The sequence below is a fragment of the Danio rerio genome, chromosome 4, assembly GCF_049306965.1.
Source record: "Danio rerio strain Tuebingen ecotype United States chromosome 4, GRCz12tu, whole genome shotgun sequence".
Taxonomy (NCBI): domain Eukaryota; kingdom Metazoa; phylum Chordata; class Actinopteri; order Cypriniformes; family Danionidae; genus Danio; species Danio rerio.
Window position 1 is genome coordinate 62,652,501 of NC_133179.1, and position 22,447 is coordinate 62,674,947.

The following is a 22,447-nucleotide window of genomic DNA, read 5'->3' on the forward strand; positions in this document are numbered from 1 at the left end:
AAATGGGATCTTAAGATTCACATGAGGATCCACACTGGAGAGAAACCATTCACATGCACTCAATGTGGGAAGAGTTTCAGCCGATCATCACACCTTAATAAACACAAGAAGATCCACACTAGAGAGAAACCCTTTACTTGCACCCAGTGTGGAAAGACTATTAACTGCTCATCACGCCCTAATAAACACATCAGGATCCACACTGGAGAGAAACCATTCACCTGCACTCAGTGTGGGAAGAGTTTTGGAAGAAAATGGGATCTTAAGATTCACATGAGGATCCACACTGGAGAGAAACCATTCACATGCACTCTGTGTAGGAAGAGTTTCAGCCAGTGGCGTAGTGGACGGGCCCGCAGGGCACGCACCGCGGGGGGGCCCCGCGTGATTAGGGGGCCCCACGTCGTCGCGATTTTTAATAATTGAAAATCCAGGAACCGCAATAATCAAACTCTTGGGAACAACTGTGGTCGGAACCAAAGTTTACAGGTCTGTGTTCTCTGAACTCCGCTCAGGCGGTGGACTACTTCATTCTGATTGCTTGCCGCCGAACCGCGTCATAGCCAATGAAGACGCGCCGCTGTTTCTCGCCGCCGGTTCTCGTTAAAAAATGAATGACTTCTGGCTACTTTGACGCTCTCGACACTTTCGGTTTGTGATCGCTCCTCAGTTTGTGAAGGATTCCTCGCGTTGTCACGCCACTCCGCCTCCTTTCCCCGCTCCTCAATTTATGACATAGATATATACACTAGATATCGCATAGGGACCCTGAGCATGCGTCTATAGCGCCGCCACATTGGTACAGTGCTCCAAGGACAAATGTCATTCAACCGCACTAGTCAAGACAGTGTTATTACGTGAAGATGCACGACTTAAGCGCCGTCTACGAGTGTAGTAACGAGAAAACAAAGAAAACTAAGCACAAAGGCAGAACATTTCATAGGATTAAGTTTTTTACGTTTTTGTATGTTTTGAAATTTGTGCTAAACAGGTACCGTTATTGATAATAGCTATAGTCACTTACTGCATTCACCATAAGGCAAAGTAGCACCAACTCGCACTAAACACTCGGTTTATGCTAGGTTTGTTGAATAAATCAGCAAACAATGCCAAAGAAATATGACAAAGAGATACTGTGGTGCCAGAAACTTGTATTATTGTCGGCTAGTGAACGAGTCGTTCATAACGGAGATTCATTCACAAACAAATCGCTCCCTCCGTCAGTATGAGCAGTGAAAGCAGGAGAGGAGCTGTATTTCAGCACATGATTAGATCAAATTTAACAGGGAGAGTGAATAGTACATTTCCATACACACAAACACAAGCTTTTTGTCTGGAATGCCCGTGCGATAAGTGATCCATCAATGTAGAAAAGTGATGTCAAATAAAAATTTTCATCATTAAAAAAAATGCATACTAACATCCAGGAAAACTCCCGATCATAGACATATGTGTATATGTGTATATCTATGTGTATACCCCCCCCACCCCCGCCTTCAACTGGGGGCCCCGTCGGTGATCCCTGCAGGGGGGCCTCCGTATTTTGCGCTACGCCACTGGTTTCAGCCGATCATCACACCTTAATGAACACATGAAGATGCACACTGGAGAGAGACCATTCACATGCACTCAATGTGAGAAGAGTTTCAGCCGATCATCACACTTTAATCGACACATGATGATCCACACTGGAGAGAAACCATTCACTTGCACTTAAGCCGCGGTCACACTGGACTTTTCTCCCCATGGATTTCCTTTCATAAGCACGGGAATGTGTCAGACCACAAACCAAGTTTATGTGTTAAGTTTCACAGTTCACTGCTTTGCAAAGTTCAAGCTTGGTGAACTCTGACCTGCGAAATTGTATCACTTGACTGTAAGACCAATTAAAGATAAAAACATGACCTTTATGGACAGAAATGTAAAATATGTACCAATCGCTCACTTTTTTATGTCTAATCATCTTGTTTAATACCGCTCCTTTACACAGCGCCATATAACAGAATTTCGCATGCTCAAACTCTAGTGTGACCGCAGCTTCGGTGTGGGATGAGTTTCAACAACTCCTCAGACCTTAATAAACACATGAAGACCCACACTGGAGATAAACCATTCACATGCACTCAGTGTGGGAAGAGTTTCAACCAATCAGCAAACCTTAATGAACACATGAAGATCCACACTGGTGTGAAAGAGTATATGTGCTTAAGTGTGAGAAGACTTTTATTACAAAATTGAAACTGCACCAGACGTTTCACACTTGAGAGACCGTACAAGTGTTCACACTGTGACAAGAGGTTTAATCAGTTACCACCTCTGGAAACAGAAGAAGATTCACACTGGAGAGAAACCGTACAGATCTGGTGAGTGTCTATAGAATTGGACAAAAGTTGCACACATGACATGAATGCAGCAAAAAATTTTCTCATGTGCACAGGATGTTTCATGTCTAAATAATGTTTGAAAAGGCTGAGTGACAGTATACTGTTTTCCAACACTCCTACACTGCAGTAGGTGGGGTTGTAAATGTGTTGTGCTCCTCACGTTTACTGTAAACTCAATGATGGCGGTTGAAAGAATAGTTTCATAAACATCTGGCAAACAGCACCTCTGCGGATTAAAATCTCTCTTTGCAAGTGATTGTACAGGTGTGGTGTGACGGTGGTTGTTTGTAATAAATAAATCTTATATACAGTTTATAATAAGAAAAAATAATAATTCAAATCTCAAAAACTGAACTCCGCGGGATTCGAACACGGGACCTCCTGCACCGCAGCCGAACGCTCAATCGCTGGTCCACGTGAGTACTGCACTAGCTGGCTTTCACACGTCCCTTAATCCCACTGCCAGCGGACCTCAAACAAAAAAAAAAAATAGTTACCAGAATTAATAAATCTTTGGGCGCCAGACAAGATTAACTTGCCAAAAATTAAATTAAAACCCTGGATAGCCGCGGCAAACACTCAACCACCATACACACAAAGAGAAGAAAATAAAGATAACCCAACACACACTTTAAATTAAATTAACTGGTATATTTTTAACAAGCAGTACAACAAAAAGGTTTTCTAAATCAAAATATATACTTTTAATCACTGTTCATTCATAGATCATAGTCAAAATTAGCACTTCTTAGGTAACAAAAGGAAACATCAAACAAACAATTCAAACACTTCAATAATAATGTTTAGATAACCCAAAAGAAAACAAACAAACAAACAAACAAACAATAATAATGTGTGGCTGATCGACTGGAAACAAGAGAGGGAAAAAATGTAAAGAAAGCCTATGTGATAACGTTGTAATGTGTGTGTGGAATGTGTGGGTGTATGAATGGATGCAAATGGACAAAAGTTACTGACCCAGGGACACCGAAGCCGTTCTGCACAGGTCCACTTTTCCCATCAGAATTTCAGACCCCTCGCACACAATACTAGAGAGATCGCCTGGTCACCACGTCCACGAATTGCTTCCACCCCTCAGTTTTTTCCTCACACAGTCATTGAAACCAACAAGCTCTCCACCTTACACCGTTCTTCTCCTCCTTCTCCAATTCTTGCCACCAAATACCCGACACCAAAAACAACCAGAAGCCCCTTCTCTGGCCTTTTCTCCCTCTTTTATAATCTCCGATTGTTTACCAGCCCTTCCGCTTCCTTCCGACCCCCGGAAGTATTGTCTGGAAGCGATAGGAAGGACCGGTCGGAGCAGCGCCCCCTAGTGGCACTTGAGAAAAATAAACATTAAAAAGCATCCATCTCGCCACAGTGGATACATCTGTACTCCACTCTCAAGTGTATTCATGTAGCTAGTGTTGTTTTGGATGATGTTCTCTGTCTGACTCCCTGAATGAGTAGCATCACTGGGAAGACAGCGCACATCAAATAAGGTGGAGCTCAAGGAGAGTTAGTTTGCATATACCAGGGCCTCAAGTTTAGAAAACCCATTCAATTGTCCTGTGTTGCATCTTTTATTTGTAAAGTTTCTTTACTTTTAGGATCAAGATTCTTTCTAGTTTACTACATTTACTTTTTTGAGTAGAATACAAACTTGATGAATATTTGATGATTTAGGCAGAGCGACAGGTATTAAAGAGCATATTGTAGGTTAAAAAAACTGTTAAAAATCGTTTGTGAAAATACTCTATAATACCATAAAATATCATATTAAAATGTTTTACAAACTGCAAAAGCACAAATTTTTAAGAAAATGTCTCTGTTTTCCTACTTCCGGAAAGTCTGCTTTTGTCCCCGGTGTCATCAGAAGAGGGACTTATGTAACAGGTATGCATTGTTTACAGTGGGGCAGAGGAGCTAACAGCAGAAATGGTTGTTAGTTTTGATGTAATTTATCATCATCATGCTATTTTATTACGTTTATGGGACCTGCACAAACTCCAGTCTGTCAACATATCAAGTCCACAAGTTTCATGTTGCTATTTTGATTCGTGAAATAGGATGAATCCTAAGAATGATAGCAGACGCGAAAACAGCGAGAAACACTCCTGGATCAGTCGGAGATGCAACTCGATGAAAACAAGAGCTGTACACGGTAAGACAACTCGTTTTTCATTTATGTTTGTCAACTTTCAAGTCAGTGAGCATGATTGAGTAATTTGAAGCAACGCAATGTGTTTACTTTGGAGTAGACTAGCACTGCTGCTAGCTTGTATTGTTAAGCATATTAAATATACTTTTTTAAAGTGTGTAAAAATGTCAACATATGATAAGACGGCTAGTAGCATCAGTTTGCTAGTATAATAAATGTCTTGTATAGTTACAGCGTTGTGACTTTGTTTGCTTTTTGGTGTGTTTATTAGACTTTGGGAGACATGCTGACGCGGAGCTGAAGGCTTTCTCTCCACGGGCTTCTCGCTCAACTGTGCTTCACTGTAGGCTCACGGAGTAACCTCAACTAAGGTAAAGTTGATTTTATATTCGCACATTTGTTTAGTGACAGCTTGTGTGACACACTCTTAGTATTGTTTACCATAGTACTTTGAACATAATGACTGCAATCACACATAAATATGAATTAAAAACAACATTAGCACATAAATGGAAAAAAAAAAAACTAATTTAGAGGTCTTTAGAATTGCATACAAAGACAGTATGTCCAGCTATAGAAGGGCTCTAAAATCTGCCAGGGCCGAGCACCTGCGCAAACTGATAGAAAATAATCATAACAATTTTTATTTAACACCATTGCTAAATTAACAAATAATTGGTCAACTATGGAACAAAATGTTCCACTGCAAATTAGTAGTGATGACTTCATGAATTTTTTAAGTGATAAAATAGAAGGCTTTAGAGTTAAGACAGAAAATAGGAGATGCCAAACTTTCTGCACCGGCCTATACTCCAAATCCTGTAAATATTTCACTGAGTCGTAATAATAATATTAACCTACAGTGCTTCAAAATCATAGAACAGGAAGAGCTAGATAAAATTATAAATAGCTCTAAACCAGCTATGTGTATGCTGGACTCAATTCCAACAAAATTACTGAAAGAGCTGCTACCTGCTATAGGAGAACCTCTTCTTAACATTATCAACTCTTCTTTATCTATAGGCCATGTTCCAAACTCTTGCAAGCTAGCTGTTATTAAGCCTATTATTAAGAAACCGCAACTGGACCCCAACAACTTAGCTAACTATAGGCCTGTTTCAAATCTTCCATTTATGTCTAAAATACTAGAAAAAGTTGTTTCCACTCAATTATGCTCTTTTCTGCAGACGAACAATATTTTTGAAGTGTTTCAGTCAGGTTTCAGGGCTCATCACAGTACAGAAACCGCATAAGTGAAAATAACCAATGATTTACTCTTAGCTGCTGACCGAGGGTGCATCTCGCTAATAGTTTTACTCGATCTTAGTGCGGCATTTGATACCATTGACCACAATATCCTCATAAATCGCTTAAAGTCTACAGGTGTCCAGGGACAGGCTCTACAATGGTTTAAGTCATACTTAACTGACCGCTACCAGTTTGTGAATATTAATGGACAGCCTTCAAAAGTCAGCCCAGTAAAGTATGGGGTGCCTTAAGGATCAGTTTTAGGCCCTTTACTGTTTACAATTTACATGCTACCTCTGGGAGACATTATTAGAAGACATGGGATCAGCTTTCACTGCTATGCAGATGATACTCAATTATATATTTCAACTAAACCTGACGAGACGTCTGAACTTTCTAAACTAACTGAGTGTATCAAAGACATCAAAGACTGGATGACCAACAATTTTCTTCTCTTAAACTCCGACAAAACAGAATTATTACTTATTGGGCCTAAATCTTGCACACAGCAGATCTCGCAACTCAAATTACAATTAGAGGGATACAAAGTTAGTTTTAGCTCTACTATAAAAGATCTGGGTGTCATATTAGACAGCAATCTAACTTTTGAAAATCATATGTCCCATGTCACAAAAACTGCCTTCTTTCATCTGAGAAATATCGCTAAATTACGAAATATGCTATCCATCTCAGATGCAGAAAAGCTAGTCCATGCTTTTATGACTTCGAGACTGGATTACTGTAATGCTCTATTTGCTGGCTGCCCAGCATCCTCTATTAACAAACTTCAATTAGTACAAAATGCAGCAGCCAGAGTTCTGACCAGGTCTAGAAAATATGATCATATAACCCCAATTTTATCCTCCTTACACTGGCTGCCTGTTAAGTTTTGTATTAAATTTAAAATAGTAATTCTCACCTATAAAGCTCTAAATAATCTAGCTCCTGTTTATCTTCAGTCTCGCTACAATCCAACTCGCTCTTTAAGATCTCAAAATTCAGGGCTTCTGGTAGTACCTAGAATAGCAAAGTCGAGTAAAGGAGGTCGAGCCTTCTCATTTATGGCTCCTAAACTCTGGAATAGCCTTCCTGATAACGTCCGAGGCTCAGACACACTCTCCCAGTTCAAAACTAGATTAAAGACCTATCTGTTTAGTAAAGCATACACTCAATGCATCACCTAGCGGGTTCCACACAGGCTTCTGCATCTTGCTTATATACTCTATGAACAGCAGCTACGCTAATTATTTTCTTTATTCTCTATTTTCACCTGGGAATACTCATCCCGAGGTCCTCAGATTATGCAGAGTCACTGATTGGATCCAAGACCAGCGACGTGATGATCCCAAGGATTCCATATCCGGGACCAGGCCATATCCTGAGCTGCTGCTGCGCTGATGGTCGTGGGGAGTGGAGAACATGAGTCTGATTCCAGCGACGCTCCAGGGACAGACGAGTCTTCGCTGAGGCCATCTTCCAGCCTAAACCACGGCGAATGAAGCTCTGCACAAGACTTTTGGCCAGCGGAGAAATTAAAATGGCCATGCCCAACTGAGTCTGGTTCTCTCAAGGTTTTTTTTCTTCACTCCCATCAGGTGAAGTTTTTTTTCCCTCTCCGCTGTCGCCACTGCCTCACATGGTTCAGGATTGGTAGAGCTACGCATCGATGAATTTGCTCTTCAGTGTTTGAACTCTCAGTAATGATTAAATCACACTGAACTGAGCTAAACTGAACTGAACTGAACTTAAACACTAAAACCTGAACCACACTGTTCCAGTTACTATGACCATTTATGTGAAGCTGCTTTGACACAATCTACATTGTAAAAGCGCTATACAAATAAAGCTGAATTGAATTGAATTCCTGTTTGAATAATGGGCTTCTTATTATCTTTCCTTGTTTTAGCTCCTCCTCAGCCAAAAAACAAATGCACATGAATCTGAATATTAAGCATGAAGTTAATTCAGGAGATGAAGCAAGGATGCACTAATAAGAGTTAAGCAGCAGGTAAATGTGTTGGATCTAAATTCTGAAGGACTCTCCAGGAATTGAGTTTGACACCGCTAGCATAGATTATGCTGAATGTGTTTAAGGAAATTTACGAATGCTGAAAAGTACAGGACAGGACAACTGAGGAGGCGCTGGTGTCAGCTTTACAGCATTTTGCAGTTTAACCTGGAGGCAGTAGTTATATAATCAGTGTTAATCCAGACCATAATCCTCTTGCTTTTCTGCACAGGATGAGGAAATTTTATCAGAATATGACTACGATGAAGAACAAACCTTGAATATCCAGTAAAGGTTTTGAACATGACACAGCTTTTGAGAGATTATTTTGCTCAAGAGTAAACTGATAAAAATGAAAGTATTTGGTTTGAAAACTTATGGCTGGAAATGTTACATTGCATGGTTGTTTGTTATTATTGGATGCTACATCTCTCTCTTCTTATTGTAGCCTTTTTGAACAGCTTAATCGTTGTTGTGGTACTTTTACTGCACACTCACAATCATGAATAATATAAATAACAAACATAAATAAACAATATAAATATCACAAACCTAACTGGGGCTAAAATTTATTTATTGTAAGTATATACCAAATTTGGAAAGTGACCTGTTATATAAGTGCACTACAGAAGAAGACTGTAACATTGCATTGATTGCTTTACTTTGTCTTCTTAACACTGCTATTAAGAGCTGAGCAAAAGCCTCCCATGATAATTGTGCGTCTGTGTTTTTTTCCTGACTGGATATTCCCTCATGTTTCAAACATGTTTTGACGCGTTTTTCACAAGTGAAAGAATTTTCTGATCTGTTGTTCAACTCAACAGTTCAGCGGGAGAACAAAAAGATCTGCAGGCATTATTTGAGGTGAGAGTTTGCTCTTTTTGTGCTTTATATCATCTATGAGTGTCGTCTGATTATCCGTGGATCATCTCTTTGTGTTTCTAAAACTTTACTGCTGAGATGAAGACATTCTGATGATTTCATTTACACCTTTTAATGTTGAGTGTGTTTCATTGTGGTACTAAAGTCTGTGTGTTTATGAGTGATCTGTGTGTTTATAAGTGATCTGTGTGTTTATGAGTGATCTGTGTGTTTTTCAGTGATCTGTGTGTTTATGAGTGATCTGTGTGTTTATTAATGAGTCTGTGTGTTTATGAGTGATCTGTGTGTTTATGAGTGATCTGTGTGTTTATGTGTGATCTGTGTGTTTATAAGTGATCTGTGTGTTTATCAGCGATCTTTGTGTTTGTCATTGATCTGTGTGTTTATGAGTGATCTGTGTGTTTATGAATGATCTGTGTGTTTATCAGCGATCTGTGTGTTTGTCAGTGATCTGAGTGTTTATAAGTGATCTGTGTGTTTATCAGTGATCTGTGTGTTTATGAGTGATCTGTGTGTTTATGAATGATCTGTGTGTTTATGAGTGATCTGTGTGTTTATGAGTGATCTGTGTGTTTATGAATGATCTGAGTGTTTATAAGTGATCTGTGTGTTTATCAGCGATCTGTGTGTTTATAAGTGATCTGTGTGTTTGTCAGTGATCTGTGTGTTTATTAGTGATCTGTGTGTTTGTCAGTGATCTGTGTGTTTATGAGTGATCTGTGTGTTTATGAATGATCTGTGTGTTTATCAGTGATCTGTGTTTGTCAGTGATCTGTGTGTTTATGAGTGATCTGTGTGTTCATGAGGGTTCTGTGTGTTTATGAGTGAACTGTGTGTTCATGAGGGTTCTGTGTGTTTATGAGTGATCTGTGTGTTTATGAATGATCTGTGTGTTTATCAGCGATCTGTGTGTTTGTCAGTGATCTGTGTGTTTATGAGTGATCTGTGTGTTTATGAGTGATCTGTGTGTTTATAAGTGATCTGTGTGTTTATCAGCGATCTGTGTGTTTGTCAGTGATCTGTGTTTATGAGTGATCTGTGTGTTCATGAGGATTCTGTGTTTATGAGCGATCTGTGTGTTTATTAATGAGTCTGTGTGTTTATGAGTGATCTGTGTGTTTATGAGTGATCTGTGTGTTTGAGTGATCTGTGTGTTTATTAATGAGTCTGTGTGTTTATGAATGATCTGTGTGTTTATGAGCGATCTGTGTTTGTCAGTGATCTGTGTGTTTATGAGTGATCTGTGTGTTCATGAGGGTTCTGTGTGTTTATGAGTAATCTGTGTGTTTATTAATGAGTCTGTGCGTTTATGAGTGATCTGTGTGTTTATAAGTGATCTGTGTGTTTATGAGTGATCTGTGTGTTTATCAGCGATCTGTGTGTTTATGAGTGATCTGTGTGTTTATAAGTGATCTGTGTGTTTATGAGTGATCTGTGTGTTTATGAGTGATCTGTGTGTTTATAAGTGATCTGTGTGTTTATGATTGATCTGTGTGATTATAAGTGATCTGTGTGTTTATAAGCGATCTGTGTGTTTATGAGTGATCTGTGTGTTTATGAGTGATCTGTGTGTTTATTAATGAGTCTGTGTGTTTATGAATGATCTGTGTGTTTATGAGTGATCTGTGTGTTTATAAGTGATCTGTGTGTTTATGAGTGATCTGTGTGTTTATCAGCGATCTGTGTGTTTATGAGTGATCTGTGTGTTTATGAGTGATCTGTGTGTTTATAAGTGATCTGTGTGTTTATGAGTGATCTGTGTGTTTGTAAGTGATCTGTGTGTTTATCAGCGATCTGTGTGTTTGTCAGTGATCTGTGTTTATGAGTGATCTGTGTGTTCATGAGGGTTCTGTGTGTTTATGAGTGATCTGTGTGTTTATTAATGAGTCTGTGTGTTTATGAGTGATGTGTGTTTATGAGCGATCTGTGTGTTTATGAATGATCTGTGTGTTTATGAATGATCTGTGTGTTTATCAGCGATCTGTGTGTTTGTCAGTGATCTGTGTGTTTATGAGTGATCTGTGTGTTTATGAGTGATCTGTGTGTTTATGAGCGATCTGTGTGTTTATGAATGATCTGTGTGTTTATGAGCGATCTGTGTGTTTGTCAGTGATCTGTGTGTTTATTAATGAGTCTGTGCCTTTATGAGTGATCTGTGTGTTTATGAGTGATCTGTGTGTTTATCAGCGATCTGTGTGTTTATGAGTGATCTGTGTGTTTATAAGTGATCTGTGTGTTTATGAGTGATCTGTGTGTTTATGAGTGATCTGTGTGTTTATAAGTGATCTGTGTGTTTTCGAGTGATCTGTGTGTTTATAAGTGATCTGTGTGTTTATCAGCGATCTGTGTGTTTATCAGCGATCTGTGTGTTTATGAGTGATCTGTGTGTTTATCAGCGATCTGTGTGTTTATGAGTGATCTGTGTGTTTATAAGTGATCTGTGTGTTTATGAGTGATCTGTGTGTTTATCAGCGATCTTTGTGTTTGTCATTGATCTGTGTGTTTATGAGTGATCTGTGTGTTTATGAATGATCTGTGTGTTTATCAGCGATCTGTGTGTTTGTCAGTGATCTGAGTGTTTATAAGTGATCTGTGTGTTTATGAGTGATTGTGTGTTCATGAGGGTTCTGTGTGTTTATGAGTGATCTGTGTGTTTATAAGTGATCTGTGTGTTTATGAGTGATCTGTGTGTTTATAAGTGATCTGTGTGTTTATCAGCAATCTGTGTGTTTATCAGCGATCTGTGTGTTTATGAGTGATCTGTGTGTTTATCAGCAATCTGTGTGTTTATCAGCAATCTGTGTGTTTATCAGCGATCTGTGTGTTTATGAGTGATCTGTGTGTTTATAAGTGATCTGTGTGTTTATCAGCAATCTGTGTGTTTATGAGTGATCTGTGTGTTTATAAGTGATCTGTGTGTTTATCAGCAATCTGTGTGTTTATCAGCAATCTGTGTGTTTATCAGCGATCTGTGTGTTTATGAGTGATCTGTGTGTTTATGAGTGATCTGTGTGTTTATGAATGATCTGTGTGTTTGTCAGTGATCTGTGTGTTTATGAGTGATCTGTGTGTTCATGAGGGTTCTGTGTGTTTATGAATGATCTGTGTGTTTATCAGTGATCTGTGTGTTTATGAGTGATCTGTGTGTTTATCAGTGATCTGTGTGTTTATGAGTGATCTGTGTGTTTATGAGTGATCTGTGTGTTTATCAGCGATCTGTGTGTTTGTCAGTGATCTGTGTGTTTATGAGTGATCTGTGTGTTTGTCAGTGATCTGTGTGTTTATGAGTGATCTGTGTGTTTATGAGTGATCTGTGTGTTTATCAGCGATCTGTGTGTTTGTCAGTGATCTGTGTGTTTATGAGTGATCTGTGTGTTTATGAGTGATCTGTGTGTTCATGAGGGTTCTGTGTGTTTATGAGTGATCTGTGTGTTTATGAATGATCTGTGTGTTTATCAGCGATCTGTGTGTTTGTCAGTGATCTGTGTGTTTATGAGTGATCTGTGTGTTTATGAGTGATCTGTGTGTTTATAAGTGATCTGTGTGTTTATCAGCGATCTGTGTGTTTGTCAGTGATCTGTGTGTTTATGAGTGATCTGTGTGTTTATGAGTGATCTGTGTGTTTATTAATGAGTCTGTGTGTTTATGAATGATCTGTGTGTTTATGAGCGATCTGTGTTTGTCAGTGATCTGTGTGTTTATGAGTGATCTGTGTGTTCATGAGGGTTCTGTGTGTTTATGAGTGATCTGTGTGTTTATTAATGAGTCTGTGTGTTTATGAGTGATCTGTGTGTTTATAAGTGATCTGTGTGTTTATGAGTGATCTGTGTGTTTATCAGCGATCTTTGTGTTTGTCATTGATCTGTGTGTTTATGAGTGATCTGTGTGTTTATGAATGATCTGTGTGTTTGTCAGTGATCTGAGTGTTTATAAGTGATCTGTGTGTTTATGAGTGATTGTGTGTTCATGAGGGTTCTGTGTGTTTATGAGTGATCTGTGTGTTTATAAGTGATCTGTGTGTTTATGAGTGATCTGTGTGTTTATAAGTGATCTGTGTGTTTATCAGCAATCTGTGTGTTTATCAGCGATCTGTGTGTTTATGAGTGATCTGTGTGTTTATCAGCAATCTGTGTGTTTATCAGCAATCTGTGTGTTTATCAGCGATCTGTGTGTTTATGAGTGATCTGTGTGTTTATAAGTGATCTGTGTGTTTATCAGCAATCTGTGTGTTTATGAGTGATCTGTGTGTTTATAAGTGATCTGTGTGTTTATCAGCAATCTGTGTGTTTATCAGCAATCTGTGTGTTTATCAGCGATCTGTGTGTTTATGAGTGATCTGTGTGTTTATGAGTGATCTGTGTGTTTATGAATGATCTGTGTGTTTATCAGCGATCTGTGTGTTTGTCAGTGATCTGTGTGTTTATGAGTGATCTGTGTGTTCATGAGGGTTCTGTGTGTTTATGAATGATCTGTGTGTTTATCAGTGATCTGTGTGTTTATGAGTGATCTGTGTGTTTATCAGTGATCTGTGTGTTTATGAGTGATCTGTGTGTTTATGAGTGATCTGTGTGTTTATCAGCGATCTGTGTGTTTGTCAGTGATCTGTGTGTTTATGAGTGATCTGTGTGTTTGTCAGTGATCTGTGTGTTTATGAGTGATCTGTGTGTTTATGAGTGATCTGTGTGTTTATCAGCGATCTGTGTGTTTGTCAGTGATCTGTGTGTTTATGAGTGATCTGTGTGTTTATGAGTGATCTGTGTGTTCATGAGGGTTCTGTGTGTTTATGAGTGATCTGTGTGTTTATGAGTGATCTGTGTGTTTATTAATGAGTCTGTGTGTTTATGAATGATCTGTGTGTTTATGAGCGATCTGTGTTTGTCAGTGATCTGTGTGTTTATGAGTGATCTGTGTGTTCATGAGGGTTCTGTGTGTTTATGAGTGATCTGTGTGTTTATTAATGAGTCTGTGCGTTTATGAGTGATCTGTGTGTTTATCAGCGATCTGTGTGTTTATGAGTGATCTGTGTGTTTATAAGTGATCTGTGTGTTTATGAGTGATCTGTGTGTTTATGAGTGATCTGTGTGTTTATAAGTGATCTGTGTGTTTATGAGTGATCTGTGTGTTTATAAGTGATCTGTGTGTTTATCAGCGATCTGTGTGTTTATCAGCGATCTGTGTGTTTATGAGTGATCTGTGTGTTTATAAGTGATCTGTGTGTTTATGAGTGATCTGTGTGTTTATTAATGAGTCTGTGCGTTTATGAGTGATCTGTGTGTTTATCAGCGATCTGTGTGTTTATGAGTGATCTGTGTGTTTATGAGTGATCTGTGTGTTTATGAGTGATCTGTGTGTTTATAAGTGATCTGTGTGTTTATCAGCGATCTGTGTGTTTGTCAGTGATCTGTGTGTTTATTAATGAGTCTGTGCGTTTATGAGTGATCTGTGTGTTTATGAGTGATCTGTGTGTTTATCAGCGATCTGTGTGTTTATGAGTGATCTGTGTGTTTATGAGTGATCTGTGTGTTTATTAATGAGTCTGTGTGTTTATGAATGATCTGTGTGTTTATGAGTGATCTGTGTGTTTATGAGTGATCTGTGTGTTTATAAGTGATCTGTGTGTTTATCAGCGATCTGTGTGTTTGTCAGTTATCTGTGTGTTTATGAGTAATCTGTGTGTTTATTAATGAGTCTGTGCGTTTATGAGTGATCTGTGTGTTTATGAGTGATCTGTGTGTTTATCAGCGATCTGTGTGTTTATGAGTGATCTGTGTGTTTATGAGTGATCTGTGTGTTTATTAATGAGTCTGTGTGTTTATGAATGATCTGTGTGTTTATGAGCGATCTGTGTGTTTATGAATGATCTGTGTGTTTATGAATGATCTGTGTGTTTATCAGCGATCTGTGTGTTTGTCAGTAATCTGTGTGTTTATGAGTGATCTGTGTGTTTATGAGTGATCTGTGTGTTTATAAGTGATCTGTGTGTTTATGAGTGATCTGTGTGTTTGTAAGTGATCTGTGTGTTTATCAGCGATCTGTGTGTTTGTCAGTGATCTGTGTTTATGAGTGATCTGTGTGTTCATGAGGGTTCTGTGTGTTTATGAGTGATCTGTGTGTTTATTAATGAGTCTGTGTGTTTATGAGTGATGTGTGTTTATGAGCGATCTGTGTGTTTATGAATGATCTGTGTGTTTATGAATGATCTGTGTGTTTATCAGCGATCTGTGTGTTTGTCAGTGATCTGTGTGTTTATGAGTGATCTGTGTGTTTATGAGTGATCTGTGTGTTTATGAGCGATCTGTGTGTTTATGAATGATCTGTGTGTTTATGAGCGATCTGTGTGTTTGTCAGTGATCTGTGTGTTTATTAATGAGTCTGTGCCTTTATGAGTGATCTGTGTGTTTATGAGTGATCTGTGTGTTTATCAGCGATCTGTGTGTTTATGAGTGATCTGTGTGTTTATAAGTGATCTGTGTGTTTATGAGTGATCTGTGTGTTTATGAGTGATCTGTGTGTTTATAAGTGATCTGTGTGTTTTCGAGTGATCTGTGTGTTTATAAGTGATCTGTGTGTTTATCAGCGATCTGTGTGTTTATCAGCGATCTGTGTGTTTATGAGTGATCTGTGTGTTTATCAGCGATCTGTGTGTTTATGAGTGATCTGTGTGTTTATAAGTGATCTGTGTGTTTATGAGTGATCTGTGTGTTTATCAGCGATCTTTGTGTTTGTCATTGATCTGTGTGTTTATGAGTGATCTGTGTGTTTATGAATGATCTGTGTGTTTATCAGCGATCTGTGTGTTTGTCAGTGATCTGAGTGTTTATAAGTGATCTGTGTGTTTATGAGTGATTGTGTGTTCATGAGGGTTCTGTGTGTTTATGAGTGATCTGTGTGTTTATAAGTGATCTGTGTGTTTATGAGTGATCTGTGTGTTTATAAGTGATCTGTGTGTTTATCAGCAATCTGTGTGTTTATCAGCGATCTGTGTGTTTATGAGTGATCTGTGTGTTTATCAGCAATCTGTGTGTTTATCAGCAATCTGTGTGTTTATCAGCGATCTGTGTGTTTATGAGTGATCTGTGTGTTTATAAGTGATCTGTGTGTTTATCAGCAATCTGTGTGTTTATGAGTGATCTGTGTGTTTATAAGTGATCTGTGTGTTTATCAGCAATCTGTGTGTTTATCAGCAATCTGTGTGTTTATCAGCGATCTGTGTGTTTATGAGTGATCTGTGTGTTTATGAGTGATCTGTGTGTTTATGAATGATCTGTGTGTTTGTCAGTGATCTGTGTGTTTATGAGTGATCTGTGTGTTTATGAATGATCTGTGTGTTTGTCAGTGATCTGTGTGTTTATGAGTGATCTGTGTGTTCATGAGGGTTCTGTGTGTTTATGAATGATCTGTGTGTTTATCAGTGATCTGTGTGTTTATGAGTGATCTGTGTGTTTATCAGTGATCTGTGTGTTTATGAGTGATCTGTGTGTTTATGAGTGATCTGTGTGTTTATCAGCGATCTGTGTGTTTGTCAGTGATCTGTGTGTTTATGAGTGATCTGTGTGTTTGTCAGTGATCTGTGTGTTTATGAGTGATCTGTGTGTTTATGAGTGATCTGTGTGTTTATCAGCGATCTGTGTGTTTGTCAGTGATCTGTGTGTTTATGAGTGATCTGTGTGTTTATGAGTGATCTGTGTGTTCATGAGGGTTCTGTGTGTTTATGAGTGATCTGTGTGTTTATGAATGATCTGTGTGTTTATCAGCGATCTGTGTGTTTGTCAGTGATCTGTGTGTTTATGAGTGATCTGTGTGTTTATGAGTGATCTGTGTGTTTATAAGTGATCTGTGTGTTTATCAGCGATCTGTGTGTTTGTCAGTGATCTGTGTGTTTATGAGTGATCTGTGTGTTTATGAGTGATCTGTGTGTTTATTAATGAGTCTGTGTGTTTATGAATGATCTGTGTGTTTATGAGTGATCTGTGTGTTTATAAGTGATCTGTGTGTTTATCAGCGATCTTTGTGTTTGTCATTGATCTGTGTGTTTATGAGTGATCTGTGTGTTTATGAATGATCTGTGTGTTTATCAGCGATCTGTGTGTTTGTCAGTGATCTGAGTGTTTATAAGTGATCTGTGTGTTTATGAGTGATTGTGTGTTCATGAGGGTTCTGTGTGTTTATGAGTGATCTGTGTGTTTATAAGTGATCTGTGTGTTTATGAGTGATCTGTGTGTTTATAAGTGATCTGTGTGTTTATCAGCAATCTGTGTGTTTATCAGCGATCTGTGTGTTTATGAGTGATCTGTGTGTTTATCAGCAATCTGTGTGTTTATCAGCAATCTGTGTGTTTATCAGCGATCTGTGTGTTTATGAGTGATCTGTGTGTTTATAAGTGATCTGTGTGTTTATCAGCAATCTGTGTGTTTATGAGTGATCTGTGTGTTTATAAGTGATCTGTGTGTTTATCAGCAATCTGTGTGTTTATCAGCAATCTGTGTGTTTATCAGCGATCTGTGTGTTTATGAGTGATCTGTGTGTTTATGAGTGATCTGTGTGTTTATGAATGATCTGTGTGTTTATCAGCGATCTGTGTGTTTGTCAGTGATCTGTGTGTTTATGAGTGATCTGTGTGTTCATGAGGGTTCTGTGTGTTTATGAATGATCTGTGTGTTTATCAGTGATCTGTGTGTTTATGAGTGATCTGTGTGTTTATCAGTGATCTGTGTGTTTATGAGTGATCTGTGTGTTTATGAGTGATCTGTGTGTTTATCAGCGATCTGTGTGTTTGTCAGTGATCTGTGTGTTTATGAGTGATCTGTGTGTTTGTCAGTGATCTGTGTGTTTATGAGTGATCTGTGTGTTTATGAGTGATCTGTGTGTTTATCAGCGATCTGTGTGTTTGTCAGTGATCTGTGTGTTTATGAGTGATCTGTGTGTTTATGAGTGATCTGTGTGTTCATGAGGGTTCTGTGTGTTTATGAGTGATCTGTGTGTTTATGAATGATCTGTGTGTTTATCAGCGATCTGTGTGTTTGTCAGTGATCTGTGTGTTTATGAGTGATCTGTGTGTTTATGAGTGATCTGTGTGTTTATAAGTGATCTGTGTGTTTATCAGCGATCTGTGTGTTTGTCAGTGATCTGTGTGTTTATGAGTGATCTGTGTGTTTATGAGTGATCTGTGTGTTTATTAATGAGTCTGTGTGTTTATGAATGATCTGTGTGTTTATGAGCGATCTGTGTTTGTCAGTGATCTGTGTGTTTATGAGTGATCTGTGTGTTCATGAGGGTTCTGTGTGTTTATGAGTGATCTGTGTGTTTATTAATGAGTCTGTGCGTTTATGAGTGATCTGTGTGTTTATCAGCGATCTGTGTGTTTATGAGTGATCTGTGTGTTTATAAGTGATCTGTGTGTTTATCAGCGATCTGTGTGTTTATCAGCGATCTGTGTGTTTATGAGTGATCTGTGTGTTTATAAGTGATCTGTGTGTTTATGAGTGATCTGTGTGTTTATTAATGAGTCTGTGCGTTTATGAGTGATCTGTGTGTTTATCAGCGATCTGTGTGTTTATGAGTGATCTGTGTGTTTATGAGTGATCTGTGTGTTTATGAGTGATCTGTGTGTTTATAAGTGATCTGTGTGTTTATCAGCGATCTGTGTGTTTGTCAGTGATCTGTGTGTTTATTAATGAGTCTGTGCGTTTATGAGTGATCTGTGTGTTTATGAGTGATCTGTGTGTTTATCAGCGATCTGTGTGTTTATGAGTGATCTGTGTGTTTATGAGTGATCTGTGTGTTTATTAATGAGTCTGTGTGTTTATGAATGATCTGTGTGTTTATGAGTGATCTGTGTGTTTATGAGTGATCTGTGTGTTTATAAGTGATCTGTGTGTTTATCAGCGATCTGTGTGTTTGTCAGTTATCTGTGTGTTTATGAGTAATCTGTGTGTTTATTAATGAGTCTGTGCGTTTATGAGTGATCTGTGTGTTTATGAGTGATCTGTGTGTTTATCAGCGATCTGTGTGTTTATGAGTGATCTGTGTGTTTATGAGTGATCTGTGTGTTTAATAATGAGTCTGTGTGTTTATGAATGATCTGTGTGTTTATGAGCGATCTGTGTGTTTATGAATGATCTGTGTGTTTATGAATGATCTGTGTGTTTATCAGCGATCTGTGTGTTTGTCAGTGATCTGTGTGTTTATGAGTGATCTGTGTGTTTATGAGCGATCTGTGTGTTTATGAATGATCTGTGTGTTTATGAGCGATCTGTGTGTTTGTCAGTGATCTGTGTGTTTATGAGTGATCTGTGTGTTTATTAATGATCTGTGTGTTTATGAGCGATCTGTGTGTTTGTCAGTGATCTGTGTGTTTATAAGTGATCTGTGTGTTTATGAGTGATCTGTGTGTTTATGAGTGATCTGTGTGTTTATGAGCGATCTGTGTGTTTATGAATGATCTGTGTGTTTATGAGCGATCTGTGTGTTTGTCAGTGATCTGTGTGTTTATAAGTGATCTGTGTGTTTATGAGTGATCTGTGTGTTTATGAGTGATCTGTGTGTTTATGAGTGATCTGTGTGTTTATAAGTGATCTGTGTGTTTATCAGCGATCTGTGTGTTTATGAGTGATCTGTGTGTTTATGAATGATCTGTGTGTTTATGAGCGATCTGTGTGTTTATGAGCGATCTGTGTGTTTATGAATGATCTGTGTGTTTATGAGTGATCTGTGTGTTTATGAGTGATCTGTGTGTTTATGAGTGATCTGTGTGTTTATAAGTGATCTGTGTGTTTGTCAGTGATCTGTGTGTTTATGAGTGATCTGTGTGTTCATGAGGGTTCTGTGTGTTTATGAGTGATCTGTGTGTTTATGAATGATCTGTGTGTTTATGAGTGATCTGTGTGTTCATGAGGGTTCTGTGTGTTTATGAGTGATCTGTGTGTTCATGAGGGTTCTGTGTGTTTATGAGTGATCTGTGTGTTTATTAATGAGTCTGTGTGTTTATGAATGATCTGTGTGTTTATGAGCGATCTGTGTTTGTCAGTGATCTGTGTGTTTATGAGTGATCTGTGTGTTCATGAGGGTTCTGTGTGTTTATGAGTGATCTGTGTGTTTATTAATGAGTCTGTGCGTTTATGAGTGATCTGTGTGTTTATGAGTGATCTGTGTGTTTATCAGCGATCTGTGTGTTTATGAGTGATCTGTGTGTTTATGAGTGATCTGTGTGTTTATAAGTGATCTGTGTGTTTATGAGTGATCTGTGTGTTTGTCAGTGATCTGTGTGTTTATGAGTGATCTGTGTGTTTATGAGTGATCTGTGTGTTTATGAGTGATCTGTGTGTTTATGAGTGATCTGTGTGTTTATAAGTGATCTGTGTGTTTATGAGTGATCTGTGTGTTTATGAGTGATCTGTGTGTTTATAAGTGATCTGTGTGTTTATGAGTGATCTGTGTGTTTATAAGTGATCTGTGTGTTTATCAGCGATCTGTGTGTTTATCAGCGATCTGTGTGTTTATGAGTGATCTGTGTGTTTATAAGTGATCTGTGTGTTTATGAGTGATCTGTGTGTTTATTAATGAGTCTGTGCCTTTATGAGTGATCTGTGTGTTTATGAGTGATCTGTGTGTTTATCAGCGATCTGTGTGTTTATGAGTGATCTGTGTGTTTATAAGTGATCTGTGTGTTTATGAGTGATCTGTGTGTTTATGAGTGATCTGTGTGTTTATAAGTGATCTGTGTGTTTTCGAGTGATCTGTGTGTTTATAAGTGATCTGTGTGTTTATCAGCGATCTGTGTGTTTATCAGCGATCTGTGTGTTTATGAGTGATCTGTGTGTTTATCAGCGATCTGTGTGTTTATGAGTGATCTGTGTGTTTATGAGTGATCTGTGTGTTTATCAGCGATCTTTGTGTTTGTCATTGATCTGTGTGTTTATGAGTGATCTGTGTGTTTATGAATGATCTGTGTGTTTATCAGCGATCTGTGTGTTTGTCAGTGATCTGAGTGTTTATAAGTGATCTGTGTGTTTATCAGCGATCTGTGTGTTTGTCAGTGATCTGTGTGTTTATGAGTGATTGTGTGTTCATGAGGGTTCTGTGTGTTTATGAGTGATCTGTGTGTTTATAAGTGATCTGTGTGTTTATGAGTGATCTGTGTGTTTATAAGTGATCTGTGTGTTTATCAGCAATCTGTGTGTTTATCAGCGATCTGTGTGTTTATGAGTGATCTGTGTGTTTATGAGTGATCTGTGTGTTTATGAATGATCTGTGTGTTTATGAGTGATCTGTGTGTTTATGAGTGATCTGTGTGTTTATGAATGATCTGTGTGTTTATCAGCGATCTGTGTGTTTGTCAGTGATCTGTGTGTTTATGAGTGATCTGTGTGTTTATCAGTGATCTGTGTGTTTATGAGTGATCTGTGTGTTTATCAGTGATCTGTGTGTTTATGAGTGATCTGTGTGTTTATGAGTGATCTGTGTGTTTATCAGCGATCTGTGTGTTTGTCAGTGATCTGTGTGTTTATGAGTGATCTGTGTGTTTATGAGTGATCTGTGTGTTTATCAGCGATCTGTGTGTTTGTCAGTGATCTGTGTGTTTATGAGTGATCTGTGTGTTTGTCAGTGATCTGTGTGTTTATGAGTGATCTGTGTGTTTATGAGTGATCTGTGTGTTTATCAGCGATCTGTGTGTTTGTCAGTGATCTGTGTGTTTATGAGTGATCTGTGTGTTTATGAGTGATCTGTGTGTTCATGAGGGTTCTGTGTGTTTATGAGTGATCTGTGTGTTTATGAATGATCTGTGTGTTTATCAGCGATCTGTGTGTTTGTCAGTGATCTGTGTGTTTATGAGTGATCTGTGTGTTTATGAGTGATCTGTGTGTTTATAAGTGATCTGTGTGTTTATCAGCGATCTGTGTGTTTGTCAGTGATCTGTGTGTTTATGAGTGATCTGTGTGTTTATGAGTGATCTGTGTGTTTATTAATGAGTCTGTGTGTTTATGAATGTTCTGTGTGTTTATGAGCGATCTGTGTTTGTCAGTGATCTGTGTGTTTATGAGTGATCTGTGTGTTCATGAGGGTTCTGTGTGTTTATGAGTGATCTGTGTGTTTATTAATGAGTCTGTGCGTTTATGAGTGATCTGTGTGTTTATCAGCGATCTGTGTGTTTATGAGTGATCTATGTGTTTATAAGTGATCTGTGTGTTTATGAGTGATCTGTGTGTTTATGAGTGATCTGTGTGTTTATGAGTGATCTGTGTGTTTATGAGTGATCTGTGTGTTTATAAGTGATCTGTGTGTTTATGAGTGATCTGTGTGTTTATAAGTGATCTGTGTGTTTATCAGCGATCTGTGTGTTTATCAGCGATCTGTGTGTTTATGAGTGATCTGTGTGTTTATAAGTGATCTGTGTGTTTATGAGTGATCTGTGTGTTTATAAGTGATCTGTGTGTTTATCAGCGATCTGTGTGTTTGTCAGTTATCTGTGTGTTTATGAGTAATCTGTGTGTTTATTAATGAGTCTGTGCGTTTATGAGTGATCTGTGTGTTTATGAGTGATCTGTGTGTTTATGAGTGATCTGTGTGTTTATGAGTGATCTGTGTGTTTATAAGTGATCTGTGTGTTTATCAGCGATCTGTGTGTTTGTCAGTGATCTGTGTGTTTATTAATGAGTCTGTGCGTTTATGAGTGATCTGTGTGTTTATGAGTGATCTGTGTGTTTATCAGCGATCTGTGTGTTTATGAGTGATCTGTGTGTTTATGAGTGATCTGTGTGTTTA

The 22,447-nt window shown here is 38.3% G+C and overlaps 2 protein-coding genes across 5 annotated transcripts in view; both read left to right on the forward strand.

Moving 5' to 3' along the window:
• The window catches only part of LOC141381809 (uncharacterized), a 705,874-nt gene that overhangs the window by 279,009 nt on the left and 404,418 nt on the right, over positions 1-22,447 (forward strand). The window lies entirely within an intron of this gene.
• LOC141381797 (protein NLRC3-like) overlaps positions 8,610-22,447 on the forward strand; it is a 49,097-nt gene continuing 35,259 nt past the window's right edge. For all 4 annotated transcript variants that reach the window (XM_073948341.1, XM_073948343.1, XM_073948342.1 and 1 more), the window contains exon 1: positions 8,610-8,668. The gene's annotated coding sequence lies outside the window, so the exon portion shown is untranslated. The remainder of the gene's footprint in view (positions 8,669-22,447) is intronic.